Source organism: Erinaceus europaeus, chromosome 20 (genome assembly GCF_950295315.1).
Source record: "Erinaceus europaeus chromosome 20, mEriEur2.1, whole genome shotgun sequence".
Classification (NCBI taxonomy): domain Eukaryota; kingdom Metazoa; phylum Chordata; class Mammalia; order Eulipotyphla; family Erinaceidae; genus Erinaceus; species Erinaceus europaeus.
Genome location: NC_080181.1, coordinates 41,192,706 through 41,217,741, shown reverse-complemented (window position 1 = coordinate 41,217,741; position 25,036 = coordinate 41,192,706). Strand labels below are relative to the sequence as shown.

The window sequence follows — 25,036 nt, the reverse complement described above, 5'->3', positions numbered from 1 at the left end:
AAGGGTCAGTCAGGGAGTGCAAGGCCGGTCAACAGGTCTGTGCTGGCTGCCTTGTGGTGGCCTGCATGGCCTCACTCTCTAGAGCCCTCTGGTTTGTAGGCCTGGGGCCGGGCAAATGGGCATGGTTCTCAATGGGGGTGATTGTGGCTTGAGCAGCCTGCAGGGTCTCCACCCTTGCCATTGTCCTGTATCTCCAGGGGCTACGAGGAGCAGGGGGAAGTTGGCGAAGGCTCCAGGGGTCAGAACCATGGCCCTGAGTCTCAGGCCTTAAGCGTACCTTCATGAGGCAGAGGGAGTCCAGCGGTGTGGGGTGTTTCCGAGCATGCAGCTTGGGGACAGAGCAAGAGTTAGACAGCTGGACTGGGTCCTGGGATCGGGGGTGTGGCCCTAGTCCTGACTAGTGCTCAGGCAGCCGATGGGAGAGGGAGGCTGGGCCTGGGCATGGGCATGGTCCTGGGCCAGGGCCTGTGCCAGGGCCCAGGTCACGCTTGGTCCCCTGATTTGGGGGCAGCCTGAGTTGCAGGCCCCATTTGTGCCTGCCGTGCCCAAGCAGGAAGGCTGGTCTGGTGTGGAGGTCGCACAGTGGTGATGGGGAGGCCCTTGCATGGGGTATTTGGGCCCCTGGAGGGCCAGGAGGTCACCTGGGCCTTGATGACTTGCAGACCCAGCCTCTTGTCTCAGTCCCTTTCGTGGCTTGTGTGTGTTTAGGAAGGAGTCTTTTGGAAGGCCTTATGTGCAGTCCAGAACAGCCAGGGTGCCTGTGAAGCCTCCTGGGATCCCTGTGGTTCTAGTGTGTAAGTCAGCCTAGCTGGCTGCACTGCTCCCCGTGGAGGCTGTCAGGCTGTCAGGTGTGCAGGCAGAGGGTGTGAGCTAGGCTAGGCCAGGCTTGGAGGGGTGTGCTTGGAGGATTTTGGACAGTCATCCGGCCTTTGCTTCCTGCAGAGGGCAGTGTTGTGCGCCCTGAGGAGGGTGTGAGGGCATGTGGGTGTGAGGGCCCCAGGGCTGTGTGGCTTAGACCCAAGGCTTGCAGACTGTTTGTGAAGGTAGCAGAGAGCTGGTCCAGGGCAGAAGCCAGGGGGCCCAAGAGGGTGCCCCGCCAGCAGCATCCCTGCATTCCCTCTTGCATGCACGCACTCATACACGCCAGGCACCCTCACCAGTCCAAGCCGGCAGCCACTTTGGCAGGCAAGCAGGCAGGCAGGCTGGCAGGCAGGCAGGCAGGCTGGCAGGCAGCCATTGGCGCCGGCAGGCACCTAGGCCTGTGGGCAGTGGTCAGGGCTAACAGCGCAGAGGCCAGCCTCAGTAGGAGGCAGGCCAGCTGGGTCTTGCCGAGCATGGGCCCAGAGCCCAGCATGCACCCTGCTGACGCACAGACGTGTTGTCTCCCCACCTCTCAGGTGCATTTGGCTGCCAAGCGGACTGGACGACCCAGTCGGTGAGGCCAGGCGAGGAGAGGTCCCGGACCCACTTGGCGAGCCAGCCCAGGAGGCTGTGGCAGAGGCTGGCTGTGGCGGCTGTGCGCACAGCCTGGCCGAGGACACCTCACCCAGGTAAGCTGGCCTTTGGCCCTGGGCAGCTGGGGCCTTGTTGGGGACTGGCACTAGGCCTGGCAATGGGTCGGCCTGCAGGGGAGGCTGCTGCTGATGCTGTTGTAGCGCTGGCGCACAAGGCAGTGGCCGTGGTGGCGGGCTGCAGTGTGCTCCCACGGGGACCCACTCTCCCTGGACTGAGCTCAGGGGCTGGGCTCCTCAGGCCCTGTGGGTGCTGCAGGGAGGGGCTGAGCCTCTCAGCCTTTCCCTGAGCCGTGGCCGGATCTGGAGCCGAAGGCGAAGGTGAAGCCGCAGCCAGAGACAGAGCCATAGACAGAGCCTGAGCCGGGCCCGCCTTCTGCCCTTTGGCAGCCTCCCCGAAGGTCCTGGGATCGATGATGACTCCCCACTCACACCAGCATTCCTTGGAAAAGCTGAACAAAATGAGTGAGAACCCCCTCCGTCTATCTCATCGGTTCTGAGGTCCATGCGGCACATGGTGCGACCCTGAGGCAGCAGGAGTGAGGGACACATGCCTTGCCGGGTCTTGCCTGGCCTGCCCTGGCCTGGCCTGGCCTAGCCTGGCCTGGCCTTGCCTTGCCTTGCCTTGCCTTGCCTTGCCTTGCCTTGCCTTGCCTTGCCTTGCCTTGCCTTGCCTTGCCTTGCCTTGCCTTGCCTTGCCTTGCCTCGCATCGCCTAGCCCTGCATAGCCTTACCGAGTTTACCAGGCCTCACCTAACCTGTCTTGGCCTAACCTCCTGGCATCACACTCCCACTCCCACTCCCACTCGCACTCACAGTCCGTCAAGCAGCCATGTCAGGCAGTGTGGCCCAAAGCAAGGTGGGCCTGTTGGAGCTAGGGTATGGCCTAGGGTGTCCCCTGGCAGTACTGGCAGCCAGGGTGGTAAGGGTCAGTCAGGGAGTGCAAGGCCGGTCAACAGGTCTGTGCTGGCCGCCTTGTGATGGCCTGCATGGCCTCACTCTCTAGAGCCCTCTGGTTTGTAGGCCTGGGGCCGGGCAAATGGGCATGGTTCTCAATGGGGGTGATTGTGGCTTGAGCAGCCTGCAGGGTCTCCACCCTTGCCATTGTCCTGTATCTCCAGGGGCTACGAGGAGCAGGGGGAAGTTGGCGAAGGCTCCAGGGGTCAGAACCATGGCCCTGAGTCTCAGGCCTTAAGCGTACCTTCATGAGGCAGAGGGAGTCCAGCGGTGTGGGGTGTTTCCGAGCATGCAGCTTGGGGACAGAGCAAGAGTTAGACAGCTGGACTGGGTCCTGGGATCGGGGGTGTGGCCCTAGTCCTGACTAGTGCTCAGGCAGCCGATGGGAGAGGGAGGCTGGGCCTGGGCATGGGCATGGTCCTGGGCCAGGGCCTGTGCCAGGGCCCAGGTCGCGCTTGGTCCCCTGATTTGGGGGCAGCCTGAGTTGCAGGCCCCATTTGTGCCTGCCGTGCCCAAGCAGGAAGGCTGGTCTGGTGTGGAGGTCGCACAGTGGTGATGGGGAGGCCCTTGCATGGGGTATTTGGGCCCCTGGAGGGCCAGGAGGTCACCTGGGCCTTGATGACTTGCAGACCCAGCCTCTTGTCTCAGTCCCTTTCGTGGCTTGTGTGTGTTTAGGAAGGAGTCTTTTGGAAGGCCTAATGTGCAGTCCAGAACAGCCAGGGTGCCTGTGAAGCCTCCTGGGATCCCTGTGGTTCTAGTGTGTAAGTCAGCCTAGCTGGCTGCACTGCTCCCCGTGGAGGCTGTCAGGCTGTCAGGTGTGCAGGCAGAGGGTGTGAGCTAGGCTAGGCCAGGCTTGGAGGGGTGTGCTTGGAGGATTTTGGACAGTCATCCGGCCTTTGCTTCCTGCAGAGGGCAGTGTTGTGCGCCCTGAGGAGGGTGTGAGGGCATGCGGGTGTGAGGGCCCCAGGGCTGTGTGGCTTAGACCCAAGGCTTGCAGACTGTTTGTGAAGGTAGCAGAGAGCTGGTCCAGGGCAGAAGCCAGGGGGCCCAAGAGGGTGCCCCGCCAGCAGCATCCCTGCATTCCCTCTTGCATGCACGCACTCATACACGCCAGGCACCCTCACCAGTCCAAGCCGGCAGCCACTTTGGCAGGCAAGCAGGCAGGCAGGCTGGCAGGCAGGCAGGCAGGCTGGCAGGCAGCCATTGGCGCCGGCAGGCACCTAGGCCTGTGGGCAGTGGTCAGGGCTAACAGCGCAGAGGCCAGCCTCAGTAGGAGGCAGGCCAGCTGGGTCTTGCCGAGCATGGGCCCAGAGCCCCGCATGCACCCTGCTGACGCACAGACGTGTTGTCTCCCCACCTCTCAGGTGCATTTGGCTGCCAAGCGGACTGGACGACCCAGTCGGTGAGGCCAGGCGAGGAGAGGTCCCGGACCCACTTGGCGAGCCAGCCCAGGAGGCTGTGGCAGAGGCTGGCTGTGGCGGCTGTGTGCGCAGCCTGGCCGAGGACACCTCCCCCAGGTAAGCTGGCCTTTGGCCCTGGGCAGCTGGGGCCTTGTTGGGGACTGGCACTAGGCCTGGCAATGGGTCGGCCTGCAGGGGAGGCTGCTGCTGATGCTGTTGTAGCGCTGGCGCACAAGGCAGTGGCCGTGGTGGCGGGCTGCAGTGTGCTCCCACGGGGACCCACTCTCCCTGGACTGAGCTCAGGGGCTGGGCTCCTCAGGCCCTGTGGGTGCTGCAGGGAGGGGCTGAGCCTCTCAGCCTTTCCCTGAGCCGTGGCCGGATCTGGAGCCGAAGGCGAAGGTGAAGCCGCAGCCAGAGACAGAGCCATAGACAGAGCCTGAGCCGGGCCCGCCTTCTGCCCTTTGGCAGCCTCCCCGAAGGTGCTGGGATCGATGATGACTCCCCACTCACACCAGCATTCCTTGGAAAAGCTGAACAAAATGAGTGAGAACCCCCTCCGTCTATCTCATCGGTTCTGAGGTCCATGCGGCACATGGTGCGACCCTGAGGCAGCAGGAGTGAGGGACACATGCCTTGCCGGGTCTTGCCTGGCCTGCACTGGCCTGGCCTGGCCTTGCCTTGCCTTGCCTTGCGTTGCCTTGCCTTGCCTTGCCTTGCCTTGCCTTGCCTTGCCTTGCCTTGCCTTGCCTTGCCTTGCCTCTCATCGCCTAGCCCTGCATAGCCTTACCGAGTTTACCAGGCCTCACCTAACCTGTCTTGGCCTAACCTCCTGGCATCACACTCCCACTCCCACTCCCACTCGCACTCACAGTCCGTCAAGCAGCCATGTCAGGCAGTGTGGCCCAAAGCAAGGTGGGCCTGTTGGAGCTAGGGTATGGCCTAGGGTGTCCCCTGGCAGTACTGGCAGCCAGGGTGGTAAGGGTCAGTCAGGGAGTGCAAGGCCGGTCAACAGGTCTGTGCTGGCTGCCTTGTGGTGGCCTGCATGGCCTCACTCTCTAGAGCCCTCTGGTTTGTAGGCCTGGGGCCGGGCAAATGGGCATGGTTCTCAATGGGGGTGATTGTGGCTTGAGCACCCTGCAGGGTCTCCACCCTTGCCATTGTCCTGTATCTCCAGGGGCTACGAGGAGCAGGGGGAAGTTGGCGAAGGCTCCAGGGGTCAGAACCATGGCCCTGAGTCTCAGGCCTTAAGCGTACCTTCATGAGGCAGAGGGAGTCCAGCGGTGTGGGGTGTTTCCGAGCATGCAGCTTGGGGACAGAGCAAGAGTTAGACAGCTGGACTGGGTCCTGGGATCGGGGGTGTGGCCCTAGTCCTGACTAGTGCTCAGGCAGCCGATGGGAGAGGGAGGCTGGGCCTGGGCATGGGCATGGTCCTGGGCCAGGGCCTGTGCCAGGGCCCAGGTCACGCTTGGTCCCCTGATTTGGGGGCAGCCTGAGTTGCAGGCCCCATTTGTGCCTGCCGTGCCCAAGCAGGAAGGCTGGTCTGGTGTGGAGGTCGCACAGTGGTGATGGGGAGGCCCTTGCATGGGGTATTTGGGCCCCTGGAGGACCAGGAGGTCACCTGGGCCTTGATGACTTGCAGACCCAGCCTCTTGTCTCAGTCCCTTTCGTGGCTTGTGTGTGTTTAGGAAGGAGTCTTTTGGAAGGCCTTATGTGCAGTCCAGAACAGCCAGGGTGCCTGTGAAGCCTCCTGGGATCCCTGTGGTTCTAGTGTGTAAGTCAGCCTAGCTGGCTGCACTGCTCCCCGTGGAGGCTGTCAGGCTGTCAGGTGTGCAGGCAGAGGGTGTGAGCTAGGCTAGGCCAGGCTTGGAGGGGTTTGCTTGGAGGATTTTGGACAGTCATCCGGCCTTTGCTTCCTGCAGAGGGCAGTGTTGTGCGCCCTGAGGAGGGTGTGAGGGCATGCGGGTGTGAGGGCCCCAGGGCTGTGTGGCTTAGACCCAAGGCTTGCAGACTGTTTGTGAAGGTAGCAGAGAGCTGGTCCAGGGCAGAAGCCAGGGGGCCCAAGAGGGTGCCCCGCCAGCAGCATCCCTGCATTCCCTCTTGCATGCACGCACTTATACACGCCAGGCACCCTCACCAGTCCAAGCCGGCAGCCACTTTGGCAGGCAAGCAGGCAGGCAGGCTGGCAGGCAGGCAGGCAGGCTGGCAGGCAGCCATTGGCGCCGGCAGGCACCTAGGCCTGTGGGCAGTGGTCAGGGCTAACAGCGCAGAGGCCAGCCTCAGTAGGAGGCAGGCCAGCTGGGTCTTGCCGAGCATGGGCCCAGAGCCCAGCATGCACCCTGCTGACGCACAGACGTGTTGTCTCCCCACCTCTCAGGTGCATTTGGCTGCCAAGCGGACTGGACGACCCAGTCGGTGAGGCCAGGCGAGGAGAGGTCCCGGACCCACTTGGCGAGCCAGCCCAGGAGGCTGTGGCAGAGGCTGGCTGTGGCGGCTATGTGCGCAGCCTGGCCGAGGACACCTCCCCCAGGTAAGCTGGCCTTTGGCCCTGGGCAGCTGGGGCCTTGTTGGGGACTGGCACTAGGCCTGGCAATGGGTCGGCCTGCAGGGGAGGCTGCTGCTGATGCTGTTGTAGCGCTGGCGCACAAGGCAGTGGCCGTGGTGGCGGGCTGCAGTGTGCTCCCACGGGGACCCACTCTCCCTGGACTGAGCTCAGGGGCTGGGCTCCTCAGGCCCTGTGGGTGCTGCAGGGAGGGGCTGAGCCTCTCAGCCTTTCCCTGAGCCGTGGCCGGATCTGGAGCCGAAGGCGAAGGTGAAGCCGCAGCCAGAGACAGAGCCATAGACAGAGCCTGAGCCGGGCCCGCCTTCTGCCCTTTGGCAGCCTCCCCGAAGGTGCTGGGATCGATGATGACTCCCCACTCACACCAGCATTCCTTGGAAAAGCTGAACAAAATGAGTGAGAACCCCCTCCGTCTATCTCATCGGTTCTGAGGTCCATGCGGCACATGGTGCGACCCTGAGGCAGCAGGAGTGAGGGACACATGCCTTGCCGGGTCTTGCCTGGCCTGCACTGGCCTGGCCTGGCCTTGCCTTGCCTTGCCTTGCGTTGCCTTGCCTTGCCTTGCCTTGCCTTGCCTTGCCTTGCCTTGCCTTGCCTTGCCTTGCCTTGCCTCTCATCGCCTAGCCCTGCATAGCCTTACCGAGTTTACCAGGCCTCACCTAACCTGTCTTGGCCTAACCTCCTGGCATCACACTCCCACTCCCACTCCCACTCGCACTCACAGTCCGTCAAGCAGCCATGTCAGGCAGTGTGGCCCAAAGCAAGGTGGGCCTGTTGGAGCTAGGGTATGGCCTAGGGTGTCCCCTGGCAGTACTGGCAGCCAGGGTGGTAAGGGTCAGTCAGGGAGTGCAAGGCCGGTCAACAGGTCTGTGCTGGCTGCCTTGTGGTGGCCTGCATGGCCTCACTCTCTAGAGCCCTCTGGTTTGTAGGCCTGGGGCCGGGCAAATGGGCATGGTTCTCAATGGGGGTGATTGTGGCTTGAGCACCCTGCAGGGTCTCCACCCTTGCCATTGTCCTGTATCTCCAGGGGCTACGAGGAGCAGGGGGAAGTTGGCGAAGGCTCCAGGGGTCAGAACCATGGCCCTGAGTCTCAGGCCTTAAGCGTACCTTCATGAGGCAGAGGGAGTCCAGCGGTGTGGGGTGTTTCCGAGCATGCAGCTTGGGGACAGAGCAAGAGTTAGACAGCTGGACTGGGTCCTGGGATCGGGGGTGTGGCCCTAGTCCTGACTAGTGCTCAGGCAGCCGATGGGAGAGGGAGGCTGGGCCTGGGCATGGGCATGGTCCTGGGCCAGGGCCTGTGCCAGGGCCCAGGTCACGCTTGGTCCCCTGATTTGGGGGCAGCCTGAGTTGCAGGCCCCATTTGTGCCTGCCGTGCCCAAGCAGGAAGGCTGGTCTGGTGTGGAGGTCGCACAGTGGTGATGGGGAGGCCCTTGCATGGGGTATTTGGGCCCCTGGAGGGCCAGGAGGTCACCTGGGCCTTGATGACTTGCAGACCCAGCCTCTTGTCTCAGTCCCTTTCGTGGCTTGTGTGTGTTTAGGAAGGAGTCTTTTGGAAGGCCTTATGTGCAGTCCAGAACAGCCAGGGTGCCTGTGAAGCCTCCTGGGATCCCTGTGGTTCTAGTGTGTAAGTCAGCCTAGCTGGCTGCACTGCTCCCCGTGGAGGCTGTCAGGCTGTCAGGTGTGCAGGCAGAGGGTGTGAGCTAGGCTAGGCCAGGCTTGGAGGGGTGTGCTTGGAGGCTTTTGGACAGTCATCCGGCCTTTGCTTCCTGCAGAGGGCAGTGTTGTGCGCCCTGAGGAGGGTGTGAGGGCATGTGGGTGTGAGGGCCCCAGGGCTGTGTGGCTTAGACCCAAGGCTTGCAGACTGTTTGTGAAGGTAGCAGAGAGCTGGTCCAGGGCAGAAGCCAGGGGGCCCAAGAGGGTGCCCCGCCAGCAGCATCCCTGCATTCCCTCTTGCATGCACGCACTCATACACGCCAGGCACCCTCACCAGTCCAAGCCGGCAGCCACTTTGGCAGGCAAGCAGGCAGGCAGGCTGGCAGGCAGGCAGGCAGGCTGGCAGGCAGCCATTGGCGCCGGCAGGCACCTAGGCCTGTGGGCAGTGGTCAGGGCTAACAGTGCAGAGGCCAGCCTCAGTAGGAGGCAGGCCAGCTGGGTCTTGCCGAGCATGGGCCCAGAGCCCAGCATGCACCCTGCTGACGCACAGACGTGTTGTCTCCCCACCTCTCAGGTGCATTTGGCTGCCAAGCGGACTGGACGACCCAGTCGGTGAGGCCAGGCGAGGAGAGGTCCCGGACCCACTTGGCGAGCCAGCCCAGGAGGCTGTGGCAGAGGCTGGCTGTGGCGGCTGTGTGCGCAGCCTGGCCGAGGACACCTCCCCCAGGTAAGCTGGCCTTTGGCCCTGGGCAGCTGGGGCCTTGTTGGGGACTGGCACTAGGCCTGGCAATGGGTCGGCCTGCAGGGGAGGCTGCTGCTGATGCTGTTGTAGCGCTGGCGCACAAGGCAGTGGCCGTGGTGGCGGGCTGCAGTGTGCTCCCACGGGGACCCACTCTCCCTGGACTGAGCTCAGGGGCTGGGCTCCTCAGGCCCTGTGGGTGCTGCAGGGAGGGGCTGAGCCTCTCAGCCTTTCCCTGAGCCGTGGCCGGATCTGGAGCCGAAGGCGAAGGTGAAGCCGCAGCCAGAGACAGAGCCATAGACAGAGCCTGAGCCGGGCCCGCCTTCTGCCCTTTGGCAGCCTCCCCGAAGGTGCTGGGATCGATGATGACTCCCCACTCACACCAGCATTCCTTGGAAAAGCTGAACAAAATGAGTGAGAACCCCCTCCGTCTATCTCATCGGTTCTGAGGTCCATGCGGCACATGGTGCGACCCTGAGGCAGCAGGAGTGAGGGACACATGCCTTGCCGGGTCTTGCCTGGCCTGCCCTGGCCTGGCCTGGCCTAGCCTGGCCTGGCCTGGCCTTGCCTTGCCTTGCCTTGCCTTGCCTTGCCTTGCCTTGCCTTGCCTTGCCTTGCCTTGCCTTGCCTCGCATCGCCTAGCCCTGCATAGCCTTACCGAGTTTACCAGGCCTCACCTAACCTGTCTTGGCCTAACCTCCTGGCATCACACTCCCACTCCCACTCCCACTCGCACTCACAGTCCGTCAAGCAGCCATGTCAGGCAGTGTGGCCCAAAGCAAGGTGGGCCTGTTGGAGCTAGGGTATGGCCTAGGGTGTCCCCTGGCAGTACTGGCAGCCAGGGTGGTAAGGGTCAGTCAGGGAGTGCAAGGCCGGTCAACAGGTCTGTGCTGGCCGCCTTGTGGTGGCCTGCATGGCCTCACTCTCTAGAGCCCTCTGGTTTGTAGGCCTGGGGCCGGGCAAATGGGCATGGTTCTCAATGGGGGTGATTGTGGCTTGAGCAGCCTGCAGGGTCTCCACCCTTGCCATTGTCCTGTATCTCCAGGGGCTACGAGGAGCAGGGGGAAGTTGGCGAAGGCTCCAGGGGTCAGAACCATGGCCCTGAGTCTCAGGCCTTAAGCGTACCTTCATGAGGCAGAGGGAGTCCAGCGGTGTGGGGTGTTTCCGAGCATGCAGCTTGGGGACAGAGCAAGAGTTAGACAGCTGGACTGGGTCCTGGGATCGGGGGTGTGGCCCTAGTCCTGACTAGTGCTCAGGCAGCCTATGGGAGAGGGAGGCTGGGCCCGGGCATGGGCATGGTCCTGGGCCAGGGCCTGTGCCAGGGCCCAGGTCGCGCTTGGTCCCCTGATTTGGGGGCAGCCTGAGTTGCAGGCCCCATTTGTGCCTGCCGTGCCCAAGCAGGAAGGCTGGTCTGGTGTGGAGGTCGCACAGTGGTGATGGGGAGGCCCTTGCATGGGGTATTTGGGCCCCTGGAGGGCCAGGAGGTCACCTGGGCCTTGATGACTTGCAGACCCAGCCTCTTGTCTCAGTCCCTTTCGTGGCTTGTGTGTGTTTAGGAAGGAGTCTTTTGGAAGGCCTTATGTGCAGTCCAGAACAGCCAGGGTGCCTGTGAAGCCTCCTGGGATCCCTGTGGTTCTAGTGTGTAAGTCAGCCTAGCTGGCTGCACTGCTCCCCGTGGAGGCTGTCAGGCTGTCAGGTGTGCAGGCAGAGGGTGTGAGCTAGGCTAGGCCAGGCTTGGAGGGGTGTGCTTGGAGGATTTTGGACAGTCATCCGGCCTTTGCTTCCTGCAGAGGGCAGTGTTGTGCGCCCTGAGGAGGGTGTGAGGGCATGCGGGTGTGAGGGCCCCAGGGCTGTGTGGCTTAGACCCAAGGCTTGCAGACTGTTTGTGAAGGTAGCAGAGAGCTGGTCCAGGGCAGAAGCCAGGGGGCCCAAGAGGGTGCCCCGCCAGCAGCATCCCTGCATTCCCTCTTGCATGCACGCACTCATACACGCCAGGCACCCTCACCAGTCCAAGCCGGCAGCCACTTTGGCAGGCAAGCAGGCAGGCAGGCTGGCAGGCAGGCAGGCAGGCTGGCAGGCAGCCATTGGCGCCGGCAGGCACCTAGGCCTGTGGGCAGTGGTCAGGGCTAACAGCGCAGAGGCCAGCCTCAGTAGGAGGCAGGCCAGCTGGGTCTTGCCGAGCATGGGCCCAGAGCCCAGCATGCACCCTGCTGACGCACAGACGTGTTGTCTCCCCACCTCTCAGGTGCATTTGGCTGCCAAGCGGACTGGACGACCCAGTCGGTGAGGCCAGGCGAGGAGAGGTCCCGGACCCACTTGGCGAGCCAGCCCAGGAGGCTGTGGCAGAGGCTGGCTGTGGCGGCTGTGTGCGCAGCCTGGCCGAGGACACCTCCCCCAGGTAAGCTGGCCTTTGGCCCTGGGCAGCTGGGGCCTTGTTGGGGACTGGCACTAGGCCTGGCAATGGGTCGGCCTGCAGGGGAGGCTGCTGCTGATGCTGTTGTAGCGCTGGCGCACAAGGCAGTGGCCGTGGTGGCGGGCTGCAGTGTGCTCCCACGGGGACCCACTCTCCCTGGACTGAGCTCAGGGGCTGGGCTCCTCAGGCCCTGTGGGTGCTGCAGGGAGGGGCTGAGCCTCTCAGCCTTTCCCTGAGCCGTGGCCGGATCTGGAGCCGAAGGCGAAGGTGAAGCCGCAGCCAGAGACAGAGCCATAGACAGAGCCTGAGCCGGGCCCGCCTTCTGCCCTTTGGCAGCCTCCCCGAAGGTGCTGGGATCGATGATGACTCCCCACTCACACCAGCATTCCTTGGAAAAGCTGAACAAAATGAGTGAGAACCCCCTCCGTCTATCTCATCGGTTCTGAGGTCCATGCGGCACATGGTGCGACCCTGAGGCAGCAGGAGTGAGGGACACATGCCTTGCCGGGTCTTGCCTGGCCTGCACTGGCCTGGCCTGGCCTTGCCTTGCCTTGCCTTGCGTTGCCTTGCCTTGCCTTGCCTTGCCTTGCCTTGCCTTGCCTTGCCTTGCCTTGCCTTGCCTTGCCTTGCCTTGCCTCTCATCGCCTAGCCCTGCATAGCCTTACCGAGTTTACCTGGCCTCACCTAACCTGTCTTGGCCTAACCTCCTGGCATCACACTCCCACTCCCACTCCCACTCGCACTCACAGTCCGTCAAGCAGCCATGTCAGGCAGTGTGGCCCAAAGCAAGGTGGGCCTGTTGGAGCTAGGGTATGGCCTAGGGTGTCCCCTGGCAGTACTGGCAGCCAGGGTGGTAAGGGTCAGTCAGGGAGTGCAAGGCCGGTCAACAGGTCTGTGCTGGCTGCCTTGTGGTGGCCTGCATGGCCTCACTCTCTAGAGCCCTCTGGTTTGTAGGCCTGGGGCCGGGCAAATGGGCATGGTTCTCAATGGGGGTGATTGTGGCTTGAGCACCCTGCAGGGTCTCCACCCTTGCCATTGTCCTGTATCTCCAGGGGCTACGAGGAGCAGGGGGAAGTTGGCGAAGGCTCCAGGGGTCAGAACCATGGCCCTGAGTCTCAGGCCTTAAGCGTACCTTCATGAGGCAGAGGGAGTCCAGCGGTGTGGGGTGTTTCCGAGCATGCAGCTTGGGGACAGAGCAAGAGTTAGACAGCTGGACTGGGTCCTGGGATCGGGGGTGTGGCCCTAGTCCTGACTAGTGCTCAGGCAGCCGATGGGAGAGGGAGGCTGGGCCTGGGCATGGGCATGGTCCTGGGCCAGGGCCTGTGCCAGGGCCCAGGTCACGCTTGGTCCCCTGATTTGGGGGCAGCCTGAGTTGCAGGCCCCATTTGTGCCTGCCGTGCCCAAGCAGGAAGGCTGGTCTGGTGTGGAGGTCGCACAGTGGTGATGGGGAGGCCCTTGCATGGGGTATTTGGGCCCCTGGAGGACCAGGAGGTCACCTGGGCCTTGATGACTTGCAGACCCAGCCTCTTGTCTCAGTCCCTTTCGTGGCTTGTGTGTGTTTAGGAAGGAGTCTTTTGGAAGGCCTTATGTGCAGTCCAGAACAGCCAGGGTGCCTGTGAAGCCTCCTGGGATCCCTGTGGTTCTAGTGTGTAAGTCAGCCTAGCTGGCTGCACTGCTCCCCGTGGAGGCTGTCAGGCTGTCAGGTGTGCAGGCAGAGGGTGTGAGCTAGGCTAGGCCAGGCTTGGAGGGGTGTGCTTGGAGGATTTTGGACAGTCATCCGGCCTTTGCTTCCTGCAGAGGGCAGTGTTGTGCGCCCTGAGGAGGGTGTGAGGGCATGCGGGTGTGAGGGCCCCAGGGCTGTGTGGCTTAGACCCAAGGCTTGCAGACTGTTTGTGAAGGTAGCAGAGAGCTGGTCCAGGGCAGAAGCCAGGGGGCCCAAGAGGGTGCCCCGCCAGCAGCATCCCTGCATTCCCTCTTGCATGCACGCACTCATACACGCCAGGCACCCTCACCAGTCCAAGCCGGCAGCCACTTTGGCAGGCAAGCAGGCAGGCAGGCTGGCAGGCAGGCAGGCAGGCTGGCAGGCAGCCATTGGCGCCGGCAGGCACCTAGGCCTGTGGGCAGTGGTCAGGGCTAACAGCGCAGAGGCCAGCCTCAGTAGGAGGCAGGCCAGCTGGGTCTTGCCGAGCATGGGCCCAGAGCCCAGCATGCACCCTGCTGACGCACAGACGTGTTGTCTCCCCACCTCTCAGGTGCATTTGGCTGCCAAGCGGACTGGACGACCCAGTCGGTGAGGCCAGGCGAGGAGAGGTCCCGGACCCACTTGGCGAGCCAGCCCAGGAGGCTGTGGCAGAGGCTGGCTGTGGCGGCTATGTGCGCAGCCTGGCCGAGGACACCTCCCCCAGGTAAGCTGGCCTTTGGCCCTGGGCAGCTGGGGCCTTGTTGGGGACTGGCACTAGGCCTGGCAATGGGTCGGCCTGCAGGGGAGGCTGCTGCTGATGCTGTTGTAGCGCTGGCGCACAAGGCAGTGGCCGTGGTGGCGGGCTGCAGTGTGCTCCCACGGGGACCCACTCTCCCTGGACTGAGCTCAGGGGCTGGGCTCCTCAGGCCCTGTGGGTGCTGCAGGGAGGGGCTGAGCCTCTCAGCCTTTCCCTGAGCCGTGGCCGGATCTGGAGCCGAAGGCGAAGGTGAAGCCGCAGCCAGAGACAGAGCCATAGACAGAGCCTGAGCCGGGCCCGCCTTCTGCCCTTTGGCAGCCTCCCCGAAGGTGCTGGGATCGATGATGACTCCCCACTCACACCAGCATTCCTTGGAAAAGCTGAACAAAATGAGTGAGAACCCCCTCCGTCTATCTCATCGGTTCTGAGGTCCATGCGGCACATGGTGCGACCCTGAGGCAGCAGGAGTGAGGGACACATGCCTTGCCGGGTCTTGCCTGGCCTGCCCTGGCCTGGCCTGGCCTGGCCTGGCCTGGCCTGGCCTGGCCTTGCCTTGCCTTGCCTTGCCTTGCCTTGCCTTGCCTTGCCTTGCCTTGCCTTGCCTCTCATCGCCTAGCCCTGCATAGCCTTACCGAGTTTACCAGGCCTCACCTAACCTGTCTTGGCCTAACCTCCTGGCATCACACTCCCACTCCCACTCCCACTCGCACTCACAGTCCGTCAAGCAGCCATGTCAGGCAGTGTGGCCCAAAGCAAGGTGGGCCTGTTGGAGCTAGGGTATGGCCTAGGGTGTCCCCTGGCAGTACTGGCAGCCAGGGTGGTAAGGGTCAGTCAGGGAGTGCAAGGCCGGTCAACAGGTCTGTGCTGGCCGCCTTGTGGTGGCCTGCATGGCCTCACTCTCTAGAGCCCTCTGGTTTGTAGGCCTGGGGCCGGGCAAATGGGCATGGTTCTCAATGGGGGTGATTGTGGCTTGAGCAGCCTGCAGGGTCTCCACCCTTGCCATTGTCCTGTATCTCCAGGGGCTACGAGGAGCAGGGGGAAGTTGGCGAAGGCTCCAGGGGTCAGAACCATGGCCCTGAGTCTCAGGCCTTAAGCGTACCTTCATGAGGCAGAGGGAGTCCAGCGGTGTGGGGTGTTTCCGAGCATGCAGCTTGGGGACAGAGCAAGAGTTAGACAGCTGGACTGGGTCCTGGGATCGGGGGTGTGGCCCTAGTCCTGACTAGTGCTCAGGCAGCCTATGGGAGAGGGAGGCTGGGCCCGGGCATGGGCATGGTCCTGGGCCAGGGCCTGTGCCAGGGCCCAGGTCGCGCTTGGTCCCCTGATTTGGGGGCAGCCTGAGTTGCAGGCCCCATTTGTGCCTGCCGTGCCCAAGCAGGAAGGCTGGTCTGGTGTGGAGGTCGCACAGTGGTGATGGGGAGGCCCTTGCATGGGGTATTTGGGCCCCTGGAGGGCCAGGAGGTCACCTGGGCCTTGATGACTTGCAGACCCAGCCTCTTGTCTCAGTCCCTTTCGTGGCTTGTGTGTGTTTAGGAAGGAGTCTTTTGGAAGGCCTTATGTGCAGTCCAGAACAGCCAGGGTGCCTGTGAAGCCTCCTGGGATCCCTGTGGTTCTAGTGTGTAAGTCAGCCTAGCTGGCTGCACTGCTCCCCGTTGAGGCTGTCAGGCTGTCAGGTGTGCAGGCAGAGGGTGTGAGCTAGGCTAGGCCAGGCTTGGAGGGGTGTGCTTGGAGGATTTTGGACAGTCATCCGGCCTTTGCTTCCTGCAGAGGGCAGTGTTGTGCGCCCTGAGGAGGGTGTGAGGGCATGTGGGTGTGAGGGCCCCAGGGCTGTGTGGCTTAGACCCAAGGCTTGCAGACTGTTTGTGAAGGTAGCAGAGAGCTGGTCCAGGGCAGAAGCCAGGGGGCCCAAGAGGGTGCCCCGCCAGCAGCATCCCTGCATTCCCTCTTGCATGCACGCACTCATACACGCCAGGCACCCTCACCAGTCCAAGCCGGCAGCCACTTTGGCAGGCAAGCAGGCAGGCAGGCTGGCAGGCAGGCAGGCAGGCTGGCAGGCAGCCATTGGCGCCGGCAGGCACCTAGGCCTGTGGGCAGTGGTCAGGGCTAACAGCGCAGAGGCCAGCCTCAGTAGGAGGCAGGCCAGCTGGGTCTTGCCGAGCATGGGCCCAGAGCCCAGCATGCACCCTGCTGACGCACAGACGTGTTGTCTCCCCACCTCTCAGGTGCATTTGGCTGCCAAGCGGACTGGACGACCCAGTCGGTGAGGCCAGGCGAGGAGAGGTCCCGGACCCACTTGGCGAGCCAGCCCAGGAGGCTGTGGCAGAGGCTGGCTGTGGCGGCTGTGTGCGCAGCCTGGCCGAGGACACCTCCCCCAGGTAAGCTGGCCTTTGGCCCTGGGCAGCTGGGGCCTTGTTGGGGACTGGCACTAGGCCTGGCAATGGGTCGGCCTGCAGGGGAGGCTGCTGCTGATGCTGTTGTAGCGCTGGCGCACAAGGCAGTGGCCGTGGTGGCGGGCTGCAGTGTGCTCCCACGGGGACCCACTCTCCCTGGACTGAGCTCAGGGGCTGGGCTCCTCAGGCCCTGTGGGTGCTGCAGGGAGGGGCTGAGCCTCTCAGCCTTTCCCTGAGCCGTGGCCGGATCTGGAGCCGAAGGCGAAGGTGAAGCCGCAGCCAGAGACAGAGCCATAGACAGAGCCTGAGCCGGGCCCGCCTTCTGCCCTTTGGCAGCCTCCCCGAAGGTGCTGGGATCGATGATGACTCCCCACTCACACCAGCATTCCTTGGAAAAGCTGAACAAAATGAGTGAGAACCCCCTCCGTCTATCTCATCGGTTCTGAGGTCCATGCGGCACATGGTGCGACCCTGAGGCAGCAGGAGTGAGGGACACATGCCTTGCCGGGTCTTGCCTGGCCTGCCCTGGCCTGGCCTGGCCTAGCCTGGCCTGGCCTGGCCTTGCCTTGCCTTGCCTTGCCTTGCCTTGCCTTGCCTTGCCTTGCCTTGCCTTGCCTTGCCTCGCATCGCCTAGCCCTGCATAGCCTTACCGAGTTTACCAGGCCTCACCTAACCTGTCTTGGCCTAACCTCCTGGCATCACACACCCACTCCCACTCCCACTCCCACTCGCACTCACAGTCCGTCAAGCAGCCATGTCAGGCAGTGTGGCCCAAAGCAAGGTGGGCCTGTTGGAGCTAGGGTATGGCCTAGGGTGTCCCCTGGCAGTACTGGCAGCCAGGGTGGTAAGGGTCAGTCAGGGAGTGCAAGGCCGGTCAACAGGTCTGTGCTGGCCGCCTTGTGGTGGCCTGCATGGCCTCACTCTCTAGAGCCCTCTGGTTTGTAGGCCTGGGGCCGGGCAAATGGGCATGGTTCTCAATGGGGGTGATTGTGGCTTGAGCAGCCTGCAGGGTCTCCACCCTTGCCATTGTCCTGTATCTCCAGGGGCTACGAGGAGCAGGGGGAAGTTGGCGAAGGCTCCAGGGGTCAGAACCATGGCCCTGAGTCTCAGGCCTTAAGCGTACCTTCATGAGGCAGAGGGAGTCCAGCGGTGTGGGGTGTTTCCGAGCATGCAGCTTGGGGACAGAGCAAGAGTTAGACAGCTGGACTGGGTCCTGGGATCGGGGGTGTGGCCCTAGTCCTGACTAGTGCTCAGGCAGCCTATGGGAGAGGGAGGCTGGGCCCGGGCATGGGCATGGTCCTGGGCCAGGGCCTGTGCCAGGGCCCAGGTCGCGCTTGGTCCCCTGATTTGGGGGCAGCCTGAGTTGCAGGCCCCATTTGTGCCTGCCGTGCCCAAGCAGGAAGGCTGGTCTGGTGTGGAGGTCGCACAGTGGTGATGGGGAGGCCCTTGCATGGGGTATTTGGGCCCCTGGAGGGCCAGGAGGTCACCTGGGCCTTGATGACTTGCAGACCCAGCCTCTTGTCTCAGTCCCTTTCGTGGCTTGTGTGTGTTTAGGAAGGAGTCTTTTGGAAGGCCTTATGTGCAGTCCAGAACAGCCAGGGTGCCTGTGAAGCCTCCTGGGATCCCTGTGGTTCTAGTGTGTAAGTCAGCCTAGCTGGCTGCACTGCTCCCCGTGGAGGCTGTCAGGCTGTCAGGTGTGCAGGCAGAGGGTGTGAGCTAGGCTAGGCCAGGCTTGGAGGGGTGTGCTTGGAGGATTTTGGACAGTCATCCGGCCTTTGCTTCCTGCAGAGGGCAGTGTTGTGCGCCCTGAGGAGGGTGTGAGGGCATGTGGGTGTGAGGGCCCCAGGGCTGTGTGGCTTAGACCCAAGGCTTGCAGACTGTTTGTGAAGGTAGCAGAGAGCTGGTCCAGGGCAGAAGCCAGGGGGCCCAAGAGGGTGCCCCGCCAGCAGCATCCCTGCATTCCCTCTTGCATGCACGCACTCATACACGCCAGGCACCCTCACCAGTCCAAGCCGGCAGCCACTTTGGCAGGCAAGCAGGCAGGCAGGCTGGCAGGCAGGCAGGCAGGCTGGCAGGCAGCCATTGGCGCCGGCAGGCACCTAGGCCTGTGGGCAGTGGTCAGGGCTAACAGCGCAGAGGCCAGCCTCAGTAGGAGGCAGGCCAGCTGGGTCTTGCCGAGCATGGGCCCAGAGCCCAGCATGCACCCTGCTGACGCACAGACGTGTTGTCTCCCCACCTCTCAGGTGCATTTGGCTGCCAAGCGGACTGGACGACCCAGTCGGTGAGGCCAGGCGAGGAGAGGTCCCGGACCCACTTGGCGAGCCAGCCCAGGAGGCTGTGGCAGAGGCTGGCTGTGGCGGCTGTGTGCGCAGCCTGGCCGAGGACACCTCCCCCAGGTAAGCTGGCCTTTGGCCCTGGGCAGCTGGGGCCTTGTTGGGGACTGGCACTAGGCCTGGCAATGGGTCGGCCTGCAGGGGAGGCTGCTGCTGATGCTGTTGTAGCGCTGGCGCACAAGGCAGTGGCCGTGGTGGCGGGCTGCAGTGTGCTCCCACGGGGACCCACTCTCCCTGGACTGAGCTCAGGGGCTGGGCTCCTCAGGCCCTGTGGGTGCTGCAGGGAGGGGCTGAGCCTCTCAGCCTTTCCCTGAGCCGTGGCCGGATCTGGAGCCGAAGGCGAAGGTGAAGCCGCAGCCAGAGACAGAGCCATAGACAGAGCCTGAGCCGGGCCCGCCTTCTGCCCTTTGGCAGCCTCCCCGAAGGTGCTGGGATCGATGATGACTCCCCACTCACACCAGCATTCCTTGGAAAAGCTGAACAAAATGAGTGAGAACCCCCTCCGTCTATCTCATCGGTTCTGAGGTCCATGCGGCACATGGTGCGACCCTGAGGCAGCAGGAGTGAGGGACACATGCCTTGCCGGGTCTTGCCTGGCCTGCACTGGCCTGGCCTGGCCTTGCCTTGCCTTGCCTTGCGTTGCCTTGCCTTGCCTTGCCTTGCCTTGCCTTGCCTTGCCTTGCCTTGCCTTGCCTTGCCTTGCCTTGCCTCTCATCGCCTAGCCCTGCATAGCCTTACCGAGTTTACCTGGCCTCACCTAACCTGTCTTGGCCTAACCTCCTGGCATCACACTCCCACTCCCACTCCCACTCGCACTCACAGTCCGTCAAGCAGCCATGTCAGGCAGTGTGGCCCAAAGCAAGGTGGGCCTGTTGGAGCTAGGGTATGGCCTAGGGTGTCCCCTGGCAGTACTGGCAGCCAGGGTGGTAAGGGTCAGTCAGGGAGTGCAAGGCCGGTCAACAGGTCTGTGCTGGCTGCCTTGTGGTGGCCTGCATGGCCTCACTCTCTAGAGCCCTCTGGTTTGTAGGCCTGGGGCCGGGCAAATGGGCATGGTTCTCAATGGGGGTGATTGTGGCTTGAGCACCCTGCAGGGTCTCCACCCTTGCCATTGTCCTGTATCTCCAGGGGCTACGAGGAGCAGGGGGAAGTTGGCGAAGGCTCCAGGGGTCAGAACCATGGCCCTGAGTCTCAGGCCTTAAGCGTACCTTCATGAGGCAGAGGGAGTCCAGCGGTGTGGGGTGTTTCCGAGCATGCAGCTTGGGGACAGAGCAAGAGTTAGACAGCTGGACTGGGTCCTGGGATCGGGGGTGTGGCCCTAGTCCTGACTAGTGCTCAGGCAGCCGATGGGAGAGGGAGGCTGGGCCTGGGCATGGGCATGGTCCTGGGCCAGGGCCTGTGCCAGGGCCCAGGTCACGCTTGGTCCCCTGATTTGGGGGCAGCCTGAGTTGCAGGCCCCATTTGTGCCTGCCGTGCCCAAGCAGGAAGGCTGGTCTGGTGTGGAGGTCGCACAGTGGTGATGGGGAGGCCCTTGCATGGGGTATTTGGGCCCCTGGAGGACCAGGAGGTCACCTGGGCCTTGATGACTTGCAGACCCAGCCTCTTGTCTCAGTCCCTTTCGTGGCTTGTGTGTGTTTAGGAAGGAGTCTTTTGGAAGGCCTTATGTGCAGTCCAGAACAGCCAGGGTGCCTGTGAAGCCTCCTGGGATCCCTGTGGTTCTAGTGTGTAAGTCAGCCTAGCTGGCTGCACTGCTCCCCGTGGAGGCTGTCAGGCTGTCAGGTGTGCAGGCAGAGGGTGTGAGCTAGGCTAGGCCAGGCTTGGAGGGGTGTGCTTGGAGGATTTTGGACAGTCATCCGGCCTTTGCTTCCTGCAGAGGGCAGTGTTGTGCGCCCTGAGGAGGGTGTGAGGGCATGTGGGTGTGAGGGCCCCAGGGCTGTGTGGCTTAGACCCAAGGCTTGCAGACTGTTTGTGAAGGTAGCAGAGAGCTGGTCCAGGGCAGAAGCCAGGGGGCCCAAGAGGGTGCCCCGCCAGCAGCATCCCTGCATTCCCTCTTGCATGCACGCACTCATACACGCCAGGCACCCTCACCAGTCCAAGCCGGCTGCCACTTTGGCAGGCAAGCAGGCAGGCAGGCTGGCAGGCAGGCAGGCAGGCTGGCAGGCAGCCATTGGCGCCGGCAGGCACCTAGGCCTGTGGGCAGTGGTCAGGGCTAACAGCGCAGAGGCCAGCCTCAGTAGGAGGCAGGCCAGCTGGGTCTTGCCGAGCATGGGCCCAGAGCCCAGCATGCACCCTGCTGACGCACAGACGTGTTGTCTCCCCACCTCTCAGGTGCATTTGGCTGCCAAGCGGACTGGACGACCCAGTCGGTGAGGCCAGGCGAGGAGAGGTCCCGGACCCACTTGGCGAGCCAGCCCAGGAGGCTGTGGCAGAGGCTGGCTGTGGCGGCTGTGTGCGCAGCCTGGCCGAGGACACCTCCCCCAGGTAAGCTGGCCTTTGGCCCTGGGCAGCTGGGGCCTTGTTGGGGACTGGCACTAGGCCTGGCAATGGGTCGGCCTGCAGGGGAGGCTGCTGCTGATGCTGTTGTAGCGCTGGCGCACAAGGCAGTGGCCGTGGTGGCGGGCTGCAGTGTGCTCCCACGGGGACCCACTCTCCCTGGACTGAGCTCAGGGGCTGGGCTCCTCAGGCCCTGTGGGTGCTGCAGGGAGGGGCTGAGCCTCTCAGCCTTTCCCTGAGCCGTGGCCGGATCTGGAGCCGAAGGCGAAGGTGAAGCCGCAGCCAGAGACAGAGCCATAGACAGAGCCTGAGCCGGGCCCGCCTTCTGCCCTTTGGCAGCCTCCCCGAAGGTGCTGGGATCGATGATGACTCCCCACTCACACCAGCATTCCTTGGAAAAGCTGAACAAAATGAGTGAGAACCCCCTCCGTCTATCTCATCGGTTCTGAGGTCCATGCGGCACATGGTGCGACCCTGAGGCAGCAGGAGTGAGGGACACATGCCTTGCCGGGTCTTGCCTGGCCTGCCCTGGCCTGGCCTGGCCTGGCCTGGCCTGGCCTTGCCTTGCCTTGCCTTGCCTTGCCTTGCCTTGCCTTGCCTTGCCTTGCCTTGCCTTGCCTCTCATCGCCTAGCCCTGCATAGCCTTACCGAGTTTACCAGGCCTCACCTAACCTGTCTTGGCCTAACCTCCTGGCATCACACTCCCACTCCCACTCCCACTCGCACTCACAGTCCGTCAAGCAGCCATGTCAGGCAGTGTGGCCCAAAGCAAGGTGGGCCTGTTGGAGCTAGGGTATGGCCTAGGGTGTCCCCTGGCAGTACTGGCAGCCAGGGTGGTAAGGGTCAGTCAGGGAGTGCAAGGCCGGTCAACAGGTCTGTGCTGGCCGCCTTGTGGTGGCCTGCATGGCCTCACTCTCTAGAGCCTTCTGGTTTGTAGGCCTGGGGCCGGGCAAATGGGCATGGTTCTCAATGGGGGTGATTGTGGCTTGAGCAGCCTGCAGGGTCTCCACCCTTGCCATTGTCCTGTATCTCCAGGGGCTACGAGGAGCAGGGGGAAGTTGGCGAAGGCTCCAGGGGTCAGAACCATGGCCCTGAGTCTCAGGCCTTAAGCGTACCTTCATGAGGCAGAGGGAGTCCAGCGGTGTGGGGTGTTTCCGAGCATGCAGCTTGGGGACAGAGCAAGAGTTAGACAGCTGGACTGGGTCCTAGGATCGGGGGTGTGACCCTAGTCCTGACTAGTGCTCAGGCAGCCGATGGGAGAGGGAGGCTGGGCCTGGGCATGGGCATGGTCCTGGGCCAGGGCCTGTGCCAGGGCCCAGGTCACGCTTGGTCCCCTGATTTGGGGGCAGCCTGAGTTGCAGGCCCCATTTGTGCCTGCCGTGCCCAAGCAGGAAGGCTGGTCTGGTGTGGAGGTCGCACAGTGGTGATGGGGAGGCCCTTGCATGGGGTATTTGGGCCCCTGGAGGGCCAGGAGGTCACCTGGGCCTTGATGATTTGCAGACCCAGCCTCTTGTCTCAGTCCCTTTCGTGGCTTGTGTGTGTTTAGGAAGGAGTCTTTTGGAAGGCCTTATGTGCAGTCCAGAACAGCCAGGGTGCCTGTGAAGCCTCCTGGGATCCCTGTGGTTCTAGTGTGTAAGTCAGCCTAGCTGGCTGCACTGCTCCCCGTGGAGGCTGTCAGGCTGTCAGGTGTGCAGGCAGAGGGTGTGAGCTAGGCTAGGCCAGGCTTGGAGGGGTGTGCTTGGAGGCTTTTGGACAGTCATCCGGCCTTTGCTTCCTGCAGAGGGCAGTGTTGTGCGCCCTGAGGAGGGTGTGAGGGCATGTGGGTGTGAGGGCCCCAGGGCTGTGTGGCTTAGACCCAAGGCTTGCAGACTGTTTGTGAAGGTAGCAGAGAGCTGGTCCAGGGCAGAAGCCAGGGGGCCCAAGAGGGTGCCCCGCCAGCAGCATCCCTGCATTCCCTCTTGCATGCACGCACTCATACACGCCAGGCACCCTCACCAGTCCAAGCCGGCAGCCACTTTGGCAGGCAAGCAGGCAGGCAGGCTGGAAGGCAGGCAGGCAGGCTGGCAGGCAGCCATTGGCGCCGGCAGGCACCTAGGCCTGTGGGCAGTGGTCAGGGCTAACAGCGCAGAGGCCAGCCTCAGTAGGAGGCAGGCCAGCTGGGTCTTGCCGAGCATGGGCCCAGAGCCCAGCATGCACCCTGCTGACGCACAGACGTGTTGTCTCCCCACCTCTCAGGTGCATTTGGCTGCCAAGCGGACTGGACGACCCAGTCGGTGAGGCCAGGCGAGGAGAGGTCCCGGACCCACTTGGCGAGCCAGCCCAGGAGGCTGTGGCAGAGGCTGGCTGTGGCGGCTGTGTGCGCAGCCTGGCCGAGGACACCTCCCCCAGGTAAGCTGGCCTTTGGCCCTGGGCAGCTGGGGCCTTGTTGGGGACTGGCACTAGGCCTGGCAATGGGTCGGCCTGCAGGGGAGGCTGCTGCTGATGCTGTTGTAGCGCTGGCGCACAAGGCAGTGGCCGTGGTGGCGGGCTGCAGTGTGCTCCCACGGGGACCCACTCTCCCTGGACTGAGCTCAGGGGCTGGGCTCCTCAGGCCCTGTGGGTGCTGCAGGGAGGGGCTGAGCCTCTCAGCCTTTCCCTGAGCCGTGGCCGGATCTGGAGCTGAAGGCGAAGGTGAAGCCGCAGCCAGAGACAGAGCCATAGACAGAGCCTGAGCCGGGCCCGCCTTCTGCCCTTTGGCAGCCTCCCCGAAGGTGCTGGGATCGATGATGACTCCCCACTCACACCAGCATTCCTTGGAAAAGCTGAACAAAATGAGTGAGAACCCCCTCCGTCTATCTCATCGGTTCTGAGGTCCATGCGGCACATGGTGCGACCCTGAGGCAGCAGGAGTGAGGGACACATGCCTTGCCGGGTCTTGCCTGGCCTGCCCTGGCCTGGCCTGGCCTGGCCTGGCCTTGCCTTGCCTTGCTTTGCCTTGCCTTGCCTTGCCTTGCCTCGCCTCGCATCGCCTAGCCCTGCATAGCCTTACCGAGTTTACCAGGCCTCACCTAACCTGTCTTGGCCTAACCTCCTGGCATCACACACCCACTCCCACTCCCACTCCCACTCGCACTCACAGTCCGTCAAGCAGCCATGTCAGGCAGTGTGGCCCAAAGCAAGGTGGGCCTGTTGGAGCTAGGGTATGGCCTAGGGTGTCCCCTGGCAGTACTGGCAGCCAGGGTGGTAAGGGTCAGTCAGGGAGTGCAAGGCCGGTCAACAGGTCTGTGCTGGCCGCCTTGTGGTGGCCTGCATGGCCTCACTCTCTAGAGCCCTCTGGTTTGTAGGCCTGGGGCCGGGCAAATGGGCATGGTTCTCAATGGGGGTGATTGTGGCTTGAGCAGCCTGCAGGGTCTCCACCCTTGCCATTGTCCTGTATCTCCAGGGGCTACGAGGAGCAGGGGGAAGTTGGCGAAGGCTCCAGGGGTCAGAACCATGGCCCTGAGTCTCAGGCCTTAAGCGTACCTTCATGAGGCAGAGGGAGTCCAGCGGTGTGGGGTGTTTCCGAGCATGCAGCTTGGGGACAGAGCAAGAGTTAGACAGCTGGACTGGGTCCTGGGATCGGGGGTGTGGCCCTAGTCCTGACTAGTGCTCAGGCAGCCTATGGGAGAGGGAGGCTGGGCCTGGGCATGGGCATGGTCCTGGGCCAGGGCCTGTGCCAGGGCCCAGGTCGCACTTGGTCCCCTGATTTGGGGGCAGCCTGAGTTGCAGGCCCCATTTGTGCCTGCCGTGCCCAAGCAGGAAGGCTGGTCTGGTGTGGAGGTCGCACAGTGGTGATGGGGAGGCCCTTGCATGGGGTATTTGGGCCCCTGGAGGGCCAGGAGGTCACCTGGGCCTTGATGACTTGCAGACCCAGCCTCTTGTCTCAGTCCCTTTCGTGGCTTGTGTGTGTTTAGGAAGGAGTCTTTTGGAAGGCCTTATGTGCAGTCCAGAACAGCCAGGGTGCCTGTGAAGCCTCCTGGGATCCCTGTGGTTCTAGTGTGTAAGTCAGCCTAGCTGGCTGCACTGCTCCCCGTGGAGGCTGTCAGGCTGTCAGGTGTGCAGGCAGAGGGTGTGAGCTAGGCTAGGCCAGGCTTGGAGGGGTGTGCTTGGAGGCTTTTGGACAGTCATCCGGCCTTTGCT

General features: G+C 63.3%; 1 long non-coding RNA gene and 10 other non-coding genes across 14 annotated transcripts in view; all 11 read left to right on the top strand.

The window, feature by feature from the left end:
* Positions 1–25,036, top strand: part of LOC107522705 (uncharacterized) — a 227,886-nt gene that overhangs the window by 82,181 nt on the left and 120,669 nt on the right. The gene's annotated exons all lie outside the window — the stretch shown is intronic.
* On the top strand, positions 1,919–2,016 carry LOC132535099 (small nucleolar RNA SNORD116). The gene has a single exon (XR_009546883.1). It is a non-coding gene; the product is annotated as a small nucleolar RNA SNORD116 (small nucleolar RNA).
* LOC132535098 (small nucleolar RNA SNORD116) lies at positions 4,354–4,451 on the top strand. Its single transcript, XR_009546882.1, has one exon. It is a non-coding gene; the product is annotated as a small nucleolar RNA SNORD116 (small nucleolar RNA).
* On the top strand, positions 6,764–6,861 carry LOC132535097 (small nucleolar RNA SNORD116). Its single transcript, XR_009546881.1, has one exon. It is a non-coding gene; the product is annotated as a small nucleolar RNA SNORD116 (small nucleolar RNA).
* Positions 9,174–9,271, top strand: LOC132535096 (small nucleolar RNA SNORD116). The gene has a single exon (XR_009546880.1). It is a non-coding gene; the product is annotated as a small nucleolar RNA SNORD116 (small nucleolar RNA).
* LOC132535095 (small nucleolar RNA SNORD116) lies at positions 11,584–11,681 on the top strand. Its single transcript, XR_009546879.1, has one exon. It is a non-coding gene; the product is annotated as a small nucleolar RNA SNORD116 (small nucleolar RNA).
* LOC132535094 (small nucleolar RNA SNORD116) lies at positions 14,004–14,101 on the top strand. The gene has a single exon (XR_009546878.1). It is a non-coding gene; the product is annotated as a small nucleolar RNA SNORD116 (small nucleolar RNA).
* Positions 16,409–16,506, top strand: LOC132535093 (small nucleolar RNA SNORD116). Its single transcript, XR_009546877.1, has one exon. It is a non-coding gene; the product is annotated as a small nucleolar RNA SNORD116 (small nucleolar RNA).
* On the top strand, positions 18,820–18,917 carry LOC132535092 (small nucleolar RNA SNORD116). Its single transcript, XR_009546876.1, has one exon. It is a non-coding gene; the product is annotated as a small nucleolar RNA SNORD116 (small nucleolar RNA).
* On the top strand, positions 21,235–21,332 carry LOC132535091 (small nucleolar RNA SNORD116). The gene has a single exon (XR_009546875.1). It is a non-coding gene; the product is annotated as a small nucleolar RNA SNORD116 (small nucleolar RNA).
* On the top strand, positions 23,635–23,732 carry LOC132535090 (small nucleolar RNA SNORD116). The gene has a single exon (XR_009546874.1). It is a non-coding gene; the product is annotated as a small nucleolar RNA SNORD116 (small nucleolar RNA).